This window comes from Gorilla gorilla, chromosome 6 (genome assembly GCF_029281585.2).
Source record: "Gorilla gorilla gorilla isolate KB3781 chromosome 6, NHGRI_mGorGor1-v2.1_pri, whole genome shotgun sequence".
Taxonomy (NCBI): domain Eukaryota; kingdom Metazoa; phylum Chordata; class Mammalia; order Primates; family Hominidae; genus Gorilla; species Gorilla gorilla.
This window is the reverse complement of record NC_073230.2, coordinates 167,864,127-167,875,031: the sequence shown is the minus strand read 5'-3', so window position 1 is coordinate 167,875,031 and position 10,905 is coordinate 167,864,127. Positions and strand designations below refer to the sequence as shown.

The 10,905-nt window shown below is 51.2% G+C and overlaps 1 protein-coding gene across 8 annotated transcripts in view; it reads right to left on the bottom strand.

The window, feature by feature from the left end:
• Positions 1–1,692: 1,692 nt before the first annotated feature.
• The window catches only part of LOC129523816 (uncharacterized), a 41,925-nt gene continuing 32,712 nt past the window's right edge, over positions 1,693–10,905 (bottom strand). For 6 of the 8 annotated variants that reach the window (XR_010134801.1, XR_010134803.1, XR_008667456.2 and 3 more), the window contains 2 exons: positions 9,979–10,575; positions 1,693–7,637 (listed from right to left, as the gene is read on the bottom strand). The gene's annotated coding sequence lies outside the window, so the exon portion shown is untranslated. Of the gene's footprint in view, positions 7,638–9,978; positions 10,576–10,905 lie in introns of those variants that run through there. The other 2 variants (XR_010134802.1, XM_055347580.2) reach the window with 2 other exon arrangements.

Sequence of the window (10,905 nt, the reverse complement as noted above, 5' to 3'; positions counted from 1 at the left end):
GTCTCAGAGGGAAATGAGGAATTTGTTGGCAACTGGAGCGAAGGTCACTCTTGTAATGTTTCAGCAAAGAGACTGCCAGCATTTTGCCCCTGCCCTAGAAATTTGTGGAACTTTGAATTTGAGAGAGATTATTTAGGATATCTGGTGGAAGAAATTTCTAAGTGGCAAAGCATTCAAGAGGTAACTTAGGTGCTGCTAAAGGCATTCAGTTTTATAAGGGAAGCAGAGCAGAAGAGTTCAGAAAATTTGCAGCCTGACAATGCAATAGAAAGGAAAGTCCCATTTTCTGAGGAGAAATTCAAGCCAGCTGCAGAAATTTGCATAAGTAACAAGGAGCTGAATGTTAATTGCCAAGACAATGGGGAAAATGTCTCCGGGACATGTCAGAGGCCTTCATGGCATCCCCTCCCATCACAGGCCCAGAGGCCTGGGAGGAAAAAATGGTTTCATGGGCGAGGCCCAGGGTCCCTGTGCTGTGTGCAGTCTAGGGACTTGGTGCCCTGTGTCCCAGCCACTCCAGCCATGACTAAAAGGGGCCAAGGTACAGCTCAGTTCATGGCTTCAGAGGATGCAAACCCCAAGCCCTAGCAGCTTCCATGTGGTGTTGAGCCTGCAGGTGCAGAGAAGTCAAGAATTGAGGTTTGGGAACCTCCACCTAGATGTCAGAGGATGTATGGAAATGCCTGGATGTTCAGGCAGAAGTTTGCTGCAGGGTCAGGGCCCTCATGGGGAACCTCTGCTAGGGCAGTGCAGAAGGGAATTGTGGGGTGGGCACCCCCACACACAGAGTCACCACTGAGGTGCTACCTAGTGGAGCTGTGAGACGGTCACCATCCTCCAGACCCCAGGATGGTAGATCCACCACCAACTTGCTCTGTGCACCTGGTAAAGCTGCAGACACTCAACACCAGCCTGTGAAAGCTCAGGAGGGAGACTGTACCGTGCTAAGCCACAGGGGCAGAGCTGCCCAAGACCATGGGAACCCACCTCTTGCATCGGTGTGATCTGGATGTGAGACATGGAGTCAAAGATCACTTTGAAGCTTTAAGATTTGACTGCCCCGCTGGATTTTGGACTTACGTGGGGCCTGTAACTCCTTTGTTTTGGCCAATTTCTCCCATTTGGAATGGATATATTTACCCAATGCCTGTACCCCCATTGTATCTAGAAAGCAGCTAACTTGCCTTTGATTTTATAGGCTCATAGGCAGAAGGGACTTGCCTTGTCTCAAATGAGACTTTGGACTGTGGACTTTTGAGTTAATGCTGAATTAAGACTTTGGGGAATGTTGGGAAGGTATGATTCGTTTTAAAATATGAAGACATGAGACTTGGGAGGAGCCAGGGGTGGAATTATATGGTTCAGCTGTGTCTCCACCAAAATCTCAGCTTGAATTGTAGCTCCCATAATTATTCCCATGTGTTGTGGGAGGGACCCAGTGGGAGATAACAGAATCACAGGGGTGGTTTCCCCCATATTGTTCTCGTGGTAGTGAATAAGTCTCACAAGATCTGATAGTTTTATAAAGGGAAACCCCTTTCACTTGGTTCCCTCATTTTTTCTCATCTGCTGCCATGTAAGACGTGCCTTTCACCTTCCACCATGACTGTGAGCCTCCCCAGCCACGTGGAACTGTGAGTCCATTAAACCTCTTTTTCTTTATGACAAGAAAAAATATCAAAATACCCAGTCTCAGGTATGTCTTTATTGGCAGCATGAAAACAGAGTAATACACTTGTGCTGGAGTTCATCTCTTTCCTCAGTGTGGGACACTTAGATCCTGTCTAATTTTTCACTAGTGTAAGCAGGGCTGCTCTTGATATCCTGGTGTGGAACTTTGGTATCAGAAGCTAGCCTCCATTTCTGGCAGCTGGAGAGCCAGTGAGATGGCTTCAGGCTGGCCTGGCCCCAGAGGGGTGGACATGGCTCGGAGTTCATCACAAATGTGGCTTCCGTGTCCTTGCTGGAAAAATCAGCACATCAGACCAAAGCTCAAAACTTGCTTCTAAAACAATATTCTGTGGTCAGGACTCCGCAACACCATTTAAATTTATTCACAAAATCTGGAGTTTTGTGAAAACTCCAGATAGGTTTTAGAAAGCGTTTTGGTGAATGGTCTGTATTCAGCCTTAGATCTGCCAAATATTTCAAAGACGTTCCTTGCAGAAACCCATGAGCGAGCCACTCGAGCAGGAGTGTTTACTCCCAGGCTCACTCAAACAGAAGACTTTCCCACTCAAGCAGGAGTGTTACTCCCAGGCTGACTCGAACAGAAGACTTTCCCACTCCAGCAGGAGTGTTTACTCCCAGGTTCACTCAAAAAGAAGACTTTCCCACACAAGCCCTGCAGCCGGTCTCTTGGTCACCCTTTGGGTCTAGGGGAAGTGAGAGGTGGTCCTGTTCCTGGAAGAGGGGGTCTCTACCCCAAGAGAGGCTTCTTGGAGCTCACACAAGAGGGAATTCAAGGCCAGTCACAGAGCACAGTGAAAGAGGCACGTTTATTAGAAACGACTCTGTTACGGAGCAGAAAGCAGGCAGAGGACACACCAACTTCTTTTTCCATTTTTCTTACACCGGAGTCTTGTCTGCAAAGCGAAGTGAAGCTGTGCATACGTGCAGCTGAGCAGAGAGCATGACAAAGTTTATCATTCTATTGGTTTAAAGAAAACCATCCTTGACATTTTAGCATGTCAGTCATCATAGCATGACTCTTACTATCTTGAAAGCATAGACCTAATTATGGGTATTGGACGTCTGGACTTTATGTTCTTGGAGTTTGCTTTGCAGGCATCACCAAGCTGCTTCCTTAGCTGTAAACATCTTAGGACCATGGCTTGTGTGTGGCAAGGAGTGTGCCTTGCTAGTTTAAGACGGTGCTGATTTTAAAATGGTGTCACCCTGGCTCCTCTGGACTCCTGCCTCGCTAACAGTCCAGTGACTGTCCGTGGGGCTGCTAATCAAGTCCACAGCAGGAAGCAGCCTCTTCCCTGAGCCTCCCAACCCCCAGACGACTTCTCCCCTGGACCCTCAGGTCCTAGGATCCAAACACCAGAGACGCACAGAGGCCTAGAGCTCCATGCTGTGCTGTGGCCTGCTTGGTCTGACCAGCCAGGCCCATAAATACTGATGGATAATCACAAGGGTGGGAAGGGAGTGGACAGGGAGACAGGCATCACTCAGTCTACAGATTGCCCAAAAGGAGCATCAACGCCAAACCCAAAGTATTTACCTGAACCCAGAGTCCCAGAGTCTCCTCCCCCGTGACTTCTCCTGAGACTTGGGGGTGGTCCGGCCCCATCCATCTCCAGCGAACACTCTGAAAATTTGCATCTGCCCACAGCACTGCCCTACGTGAATGTGTTTGGGGGCTCCCTTCCTCCACAGGACCATCCGGACACTGTGGCCTTGCCTGCGGCCCCTCCCCACCTGGCACACCTCCCCCACGTCCCCGCAGACCTTCCACTGTCAATGTCTGCCACTCCTTTCTCGTGGCCCCCTTTGCCTGGGGTTCTCCCACACTGGCCACCCCTCATCCTGGAGACCGCCAGGGGGCCCCTAGGAAGCACGTCTTGGACCCTGAGGTGATATCACCACCTCTGCGGTGCCCCTGCACCCTGGACCATCTTCTCCGCCAGCTCCCATCACCCTTGCTGCGTCTGCCTCTGTCCATCGCTTTCTGTGATTACAAGTCCTTGGTGAGAAGTGCCACTGTGTATGTGGAGATGTGGGTACAGAAAAATACCAAAACATCTGGGTAGGGTACAAGGAACAGGCTCAAGGGAGAAGCCTCACTCAGAGGTGAGAAGGGTGAGGCCCAGGGTCTCGCCATCCCAAAGGGGTCCAGGGTTGGGCTCCGGGGTGCAGCCTGGATGCCGCTTACATGTGCAGGTGTTGGCACCTGAGGTTCCACACAGGAATTCAGGTTTGCCTGGAATAACCCCTGGCTGCCTTGTAGGAAATTAGATTAATTAAGAGAGGCCACGTGACCTGTTGCCAGTTGGCCCAAGGTGAGCTTCCAGGCCTTCTGCAGGTAGCCCTGCTCAGTGCTCCCCACGCGTTGTCCACAGTGCCTGGTGCCGGCAGGTCACCAATATGTCATTGCTGAGTGAGCAATTCGAGCACGGCACTGTCAGGTGCAGTGGGGCCTGCATCTGTCAGATCTGCGGGCGGGGGTGCGGCCGGGGTGGGGAGCTGTGGCCGCCCGCCCCAGCCTGACCTCCACTCCACACACAGGAGGGTTTGGCCTTCCCTGCGGGCTTCCTCCTGAGCTCTGCTTTTTTTCTGCTTTGGAGTCTTCACGCTCAAGTTCGTGCTTTCCCTTACAACCAGGAGGACTCTGGAGGCCGGGCCGCAGCAAAACTTGCCTGTGGGTTTTATGAGAATTTACATAATCATCCCTGGTGTCACCCCCAGGGCGACTGCACTGATGATACAGGCTGTCTCCCTGGCTTGGCATCTAGCAGCACTTAAAGAGAGCCACGAAGTTTACAGCAGGGACTGAGCAGGCGGAGTTCTGGACTGAATCATCGTTTCCAGTTAGGAAGGGACTCGGGAGGGACCGGTCAGCAAGGCCTCAGCCTTGGCTTCTGTTTTTCTTTTGATGAAAGAAGGCAAGGCCAAGCCTCACAGAGACAGGGTGAACCTTGAACCATTCAGGGTGGCCAAAAAAAGTCTTCATGGAATCCTCCAGCGTATAAATGATCCTTTCAAAGCCTTCCCAAGGCAAGTGAGGCTGGACAGGGTTTTCTGCACCACAGTCCAAGCCTCCTCCTCTCCTGCTGCCTGGCTCTGACGGTGGCTACAAGAAGCTGTAAAGGCACTAATGGTTTGAAAGAGATTTAAAAGTAAAAAATCAGACAAACTGAGTGATTAGTTCCCAGAAGTAAGCACCTGGACAGAGAGAGGGAGCGGGAGGTAAGAGCTCCAGGGAGGCAGGAGGCCGCTGGTGGCAGCGCCCTGGGTCTCTGAGAATCTCAGGGAAACATTGGTGCTGACCCTTGTGCGGAAGGCGAAGCTGCACCCCCAGGTGCATATTCCACTCTTATTCCTAGGAAGGTAGAAACCCCGTCTGTGGTGGTTTAGGGCGACTGGTGCCTCGGAGTCTGATTTTCCCTTGGGTTTCAGGACAGGGCGAGGTTCCCAGCTCCATCTGCAGCTCCAGCTTTCCTGGCCAGCCCGTCCCGAGAGCACGTCCAAGTGTCCATCCCGCCGCGGGTTCTGCCTAATTCTTGAGTAAACAGCTGCCATTTTGATGAACATCATTTGTCCTTATTGCTGTGGGGGTTTCCTGGCTTTTAGCAAATATTTACTCAATTTATCAGCTGCACAATACAACATCGCCATTTATGACACTATTATTCTGCCCTCACCAGGGGTCTGGCCTTTGAAATGTAACCTCCGTGTATCCAGGGATTTCTCACTGAGCTTTAACATTTTACCCCCAGATAGTACTTGGCCCTGGAAACACGAAAGGCGGAGATTTGACTGTTATAAGGAGGAAAATAAATCTTTTTTCAATTTAAAAGATGAATTCAAGTTAACAGACCTAGAAACGTTGGCTGAGCCTCCAAATGGAGACATGTGTACCCGCAGTCCCAGGCCATAAATAATCGCGGCATCTGGCTAGCGAGCACCCAGTGCTGTAAAGAATTATTGGACCATAAAAATAAGCCTTCAGTAATGTATAAAGAACCCCCACAACTCAACAACAAAAAAACAAACAGCTCGATTCAAAAATGGTCAAAGGACTTGAATAGACAATTTCTTCAGAGAAGACATACAAATGGCCAATAAACCCATGAAAAGATGCTCACTATCACAGGTCATTAGGGAAATTCAAATCAAAACCACAATGAGGTGCCACCTCACAGCCATTAGGGTAACAAGTATCAAAAATAGAAGACAGCAAGTTCTCGGGATGTGGAGAAACTGGAGGACGTGAGGACACCGGGACCCTTTACATTGCTTGAGGGGATGTAAAACAGGGCAGCCGCTGGGGAAGACAGTTTGGCGGCTCCTCAAAACCTTGAAAATAGAACTGCCATATGACCCAGCAATTTCACTTTTGGGTATTTCTCAAAAAGAACTGAGAGCAGGGACTTGGGCAGATGCCTGTGCACCCGTGTTTAGGGCAGCCTTATTCACACCCACTAAACATGGTCCAACCCAAGCGTCCGTTAACGGATGAATGCATAAACAAAATGTGGTCTACCCATACAGTAAAGCATTATTCAGCCTTTAAAAAAGGAAGGGGATTCTGGCACCTGCCACAATGCGGATGAACCCTGAGGACATTATGCTCGGTGAAGTAAGCCAGACACAAAAGGCCCACGATGGTGTATGACTGTGCTCAGAGGCTGACGGTCATCAGATTCACAGAGACAGAAGGTAAGAGGGGGTGGGGGATGGGGAGCACTTGCTTAAAGGGACAGAATTTGTTGGGGAAAATGAAGGGGTTCTAGGGTGGACGATGGTGATGGCCACACATCATAGTGAATGCACTTAATGCCACACAACTGTGTACTTAAAAATAGTTAAAACCACTCATTTCACGTTAAAGAGCCTTCGGTGACAGTCTCAGGTGAGCTGGTGTCATGAGCGGGAGACAGTGAGGGTGTGGACGTGTGGTTCATGGTGCAGCAGGGTCAGCCTTGGGGACCCAGAAAGCTGCACCGAATGTCGCCTCAGAAAAACGAAACAAAGTCAGGGCTCGCCCTCCCTTAAGTCTCCTCCTTCTGTTCGGACTTCACCTCCACCCTGCCTGCGTTCCTAACTTTGAAAGCTGTGGTGGGCGTGGGGAGTGGAGGAGCTGGGTGCCCCCCCGACCGCCTGCCAGCCCCAGCTGGGAGCAGAGGCCTGAGGACGTGCACTGAGGGGCCAGGCGTGACCTTCTGCCTGTCATTTTTTCCTCTCTTCCTTTTTTTTTTTTTTCTCTTTTCTTCAAGATTTTATCTTTTTGGAGCAGCTTTAAGTTCACATCAAATTACAAGAAAGGTACAGAGAGCTCCCACATACCTGACCCCCACCCCCACCCCCAGAGCCTCTGCATTTCCAACAACCCCCAGCAGAGGGCGAATTTGCTACAGCTGATGAACCCACAGTAACACGTCATTATCACCCAGAGCCACAGTTTTCATTAGGGCTCCGTCTCAGTGCTGCACGTGACGTTCTCATGGGATCTCTGGGGTGCCGACTTTTCCGGCCGGAAACCTCTGTGGCTGCAGCGCCTTTGCCAGAGTTCTTGTCCTGCGTCTAGGAAGAATGAGGTACGCAGACAAGTGAAGGGTGAAGAAGAAAAGTTGTATTTAGTGTCAGAACAGCTCAGAGGAGTGGGTGGCTCCTCTCGTAGGCAGGTCGTCTCTCGAGTGTTCAGCTTTCAGCAGAGAGGAGGCCCCAGAGAGGGAGGCTGCTCTCTGCAGGCAGGTCATTCAGACGTCTCTGCAGGTCTCTGAAGCTCTCAGCAGAGAGGGTAGCTCCTCTCTGTGGACAGGTTGTCTTGCCTTCTGCTGTTCTCAGTGGAGAGGGTACTCCTCTCTGCAGCTGGTCATCCCATCCGGTCGTCTCTCTGCCCTCTGTCCTCTTCATCCTGTGACCCTTGTCTGCCCTGCTCTGGCTGAGCCCAGAGCTTGTATGGAACTCTGAGGGGAGGAAGTGCATGCCGATTGGTCCATAAGTGGTCATGGGTGGGCCCAGAAGAGGCACCAAGAGTCCCCACTCCTGTCTGCAGCACTGGCAGCCCAGCCCCCAGCCTTCAGGCCCTTCCTGGGGACCTGCCCCTTCCACCCAGGAATCAATCTACCTCCCACGGCCATTCATGGCCCCTGGGCTTGGCCCCAGCCCCAGCTCTGAGATCGGAGCAGGCGCTAGGAGTGGAGCGAGGCCAGGCAGCAGAAGACACCCCCGAGCCTGCAGGGATGTGGTAGGGGGGGTCCTTCCTGGGGCCCCTGAGGGTGTAGGCTGCAGAAACACCCAGGTCCTGTGCCTGGGAGGGCGGCCACAGCTGCACCTGGGAGCTCCCACCAACTCGGAAGGGGCAGGGCTCCTACTTGTCCCTTGCTCCTGCCTGCTTTTTGGAACAGGAGGCCCAGGTTTGCAGCCATGGGTGCCGCAGCTGCAGCTGTACCCGGGAAGGCAGATCTTGCCTGTTCCCAGCTCCCTCAAGTGCACAGGGAGGCTCATATCCACAGCTGCAGTTTGGGCAGCTTCGTAGAGCAGGAGGCCTGGGTCTGCAGCTGTGGTTTGGGCAGGTGCAGCAGCACGGGGAGCACGGACAGCTCCCTTCCGGACTCAGAAGGGGCGGGGCACCCACTGGCTTCATAGAGTGTGAGGCCCCAGCCACGCTTCCCTGCTGCAGCCGGATGATGGCAGCAGCCACTGCTGTCAATGTAGGTTTGGCTACATGTGTAATGACACACATCCTCCATTATAGTATCATAGAGTAGTTCCACCGTCCCAAAAATATCCTGTGCTCCACCCATGCACCTCCCCTCCGTGCTCCACCCACGCACCTCCCCTCCGTGCTCCACCCACGCACCCCCCTCCGTGCTCCACCCACGCACCTCCCCTCTGTGCTCCACCCATGCACCTCCCCTCTTTGCCCCTCCTGTCTTCCTTCCCAGCTATGTAAACCCCTGACTTTAGCCGGGAAGGCGGGACGGATTTGAGTTTTGACTCCTGTCTCTCCAGCTGACACCGCCTGTAATAGAATAAAGCCTTCTTCCCCGGCAACTGTCTTTGTCTCAGAGACTGGGGGCTTTTTGTGCAGTGGGCAGATGACCTGGACAGAACCCCTGGTGTTCGGCAACAACTTGTTGGAATTGTTGTTGGTGTTGCATTAAATCTACGGATGAATTTGTGAGAAATTGACCTCTGATGATAGTGAGTCTTCCTGACCATGAATATGGAATATCTCTCCTTTCATTTAGTCCTTCTTTGACTTATTTCATCAGAGTTTCGTAGTTTTCCTCATATAGCTGTTGTACATACTTCGTTAGATTTATACCTCAGTATTTCATTTTCAGTAAATGGTATTATGTTTTTCAAATTCCACTCGCTCATTTGTAGTACATAGGAAAGCGACTGACTTTTACATATTAGCCTTGTTTCCTGCGACCTTGCTATAATTGCTTATTAGTTCCAGATCTGCCTTTCTTTCAGAGTCTATGTCTATCATGACTCTGGAGTGTATTCTTAGCCCAACTTTACAACAAGCATCCTCAATTTCTGCCTTGGTTCTTCTGACTATGGATGAGTATCATAAGAAATGAGATATTCACAGCTGGGCAGCCTCTTCTGTTTTAAAAATGTCCAACAGAGCCAAGAAGTCTACTAAGTTAACATGATTCCAAACAAAAGACCAAAGAGGTCCTCATCCCACCCCCCAGGAAACTTAAAAATAAATTCATGGGAGGCTGAGGCAGGAGAATGGCATGAACCCGGGAGGCAGAGCTTGCAGTGAGCCGAGATCACGCCACTGCACTGCAGCCTGGGCGACAGAGCAAGACTCTGTCTCAAAAAAAATAATAATAAATAAATAAATAAATAAATAAATAACTAAATAAATAAATAAATAAATTCAAAGTTCATCTGAAAGAATAAATACATGACTGAGAAACTGTTCCAGGTTGAAAAGGGCAAAAGAGATGGTAAACTAAATGCAAGGCATGTAGATAAATAAAGACACTGAATCAGTGTTGACTTCCAGATTCTGATCATTGAAAGTCAATTGCGCACATCTCTTCCCAACTAAGCAGTCGGCAGCAGAACGCTGGTGGTGGGAGTGTTTACACCGTGGAAATCGGCAGGTGCCTCCAGCCAGAGTTCCCCAACTCCCTCCTCACCCCAGACTGGCTGTAACTCCACACACCACTGCGTGGGGTTCTTTCCACCTCTCTTCGGTCAGACCACAGATGGACCCTCCCTCGGGGGCTGAGAGCTCCCTAATGCTGAGTGTTCCATGCCCTGCATTCCCAACTTCACCTTCTGGTTCACATGTCGAGTCCAGCCACTCTTTAGTCCTTAGGGAAACTCCATCTGTAGCTCCAGATATCTCTGAGGGCACCACGGGGTAAGACCCAATCCTTTCCCTCCGGGGCTTTATTGTGAAATATGGAGAAAAGGCAGTCATCCTTCAAGGAGGAGGGTCCTGTCTCAGCTGCAGGAGAGGGCCAAAGGCAGGGCCAGGCCATTCTCCCCTCTCTAGGGGAGGGAGAGCCCTCTGCTTAATTAACTCTGCAGCCTGATGAGCCAAGCATGGACTTTTCTTTTAGAGGAGCAGGCATTTTCCCATCCTGGAGACCAGACAGCCCTCCCCCATGGGATCCTCCCAATGGAATCACACACATTAACAAAAGGTTTGAGAGAGAAAAATTTAGAGAAAACGCCATTTCCAATTAATCCTTCCAAACACAATGACCAACACACTTCCGGACAGTCACCTGAACCGTCATGAACACCAAGGTGAGGGGCACCGGCGCACTTGGTGACCCACAGGCGTGTCTCGGAGTGGTGGGCGACTGTCCTCTCTCCTCCACGTGGGTTCAGCTTGGACCATCAGAGGCGCCAGTGTCGGTCACCCTAAGTTGCCAGTCAGGGAATAAAATGAGGAGGAGATGAGAGAAACAAAATGAGTGCACTGCTGGGTCTCGCATGGATGCCAGCTTCCCTCCCATCTCTATCCTGCCACGGGGCACGGCTCTTCCAATTTCTACACAGTGACCGTTTATGTAAAATGACTAGTGAGCAGCATAGACGCTGCTGACAGTTTCGCAGGAGAGTGGAGGTGGGGTGGCCTCGTGTGGACAGAAGTCACTGGAACTGTTCCAGAGAGAGAGAGGCTACAGACACAAGAGGCACTGCTCTGGGAGGTCCCATGGCCTGAGGGGAGTGGGAAGGCGGCTCCATCCC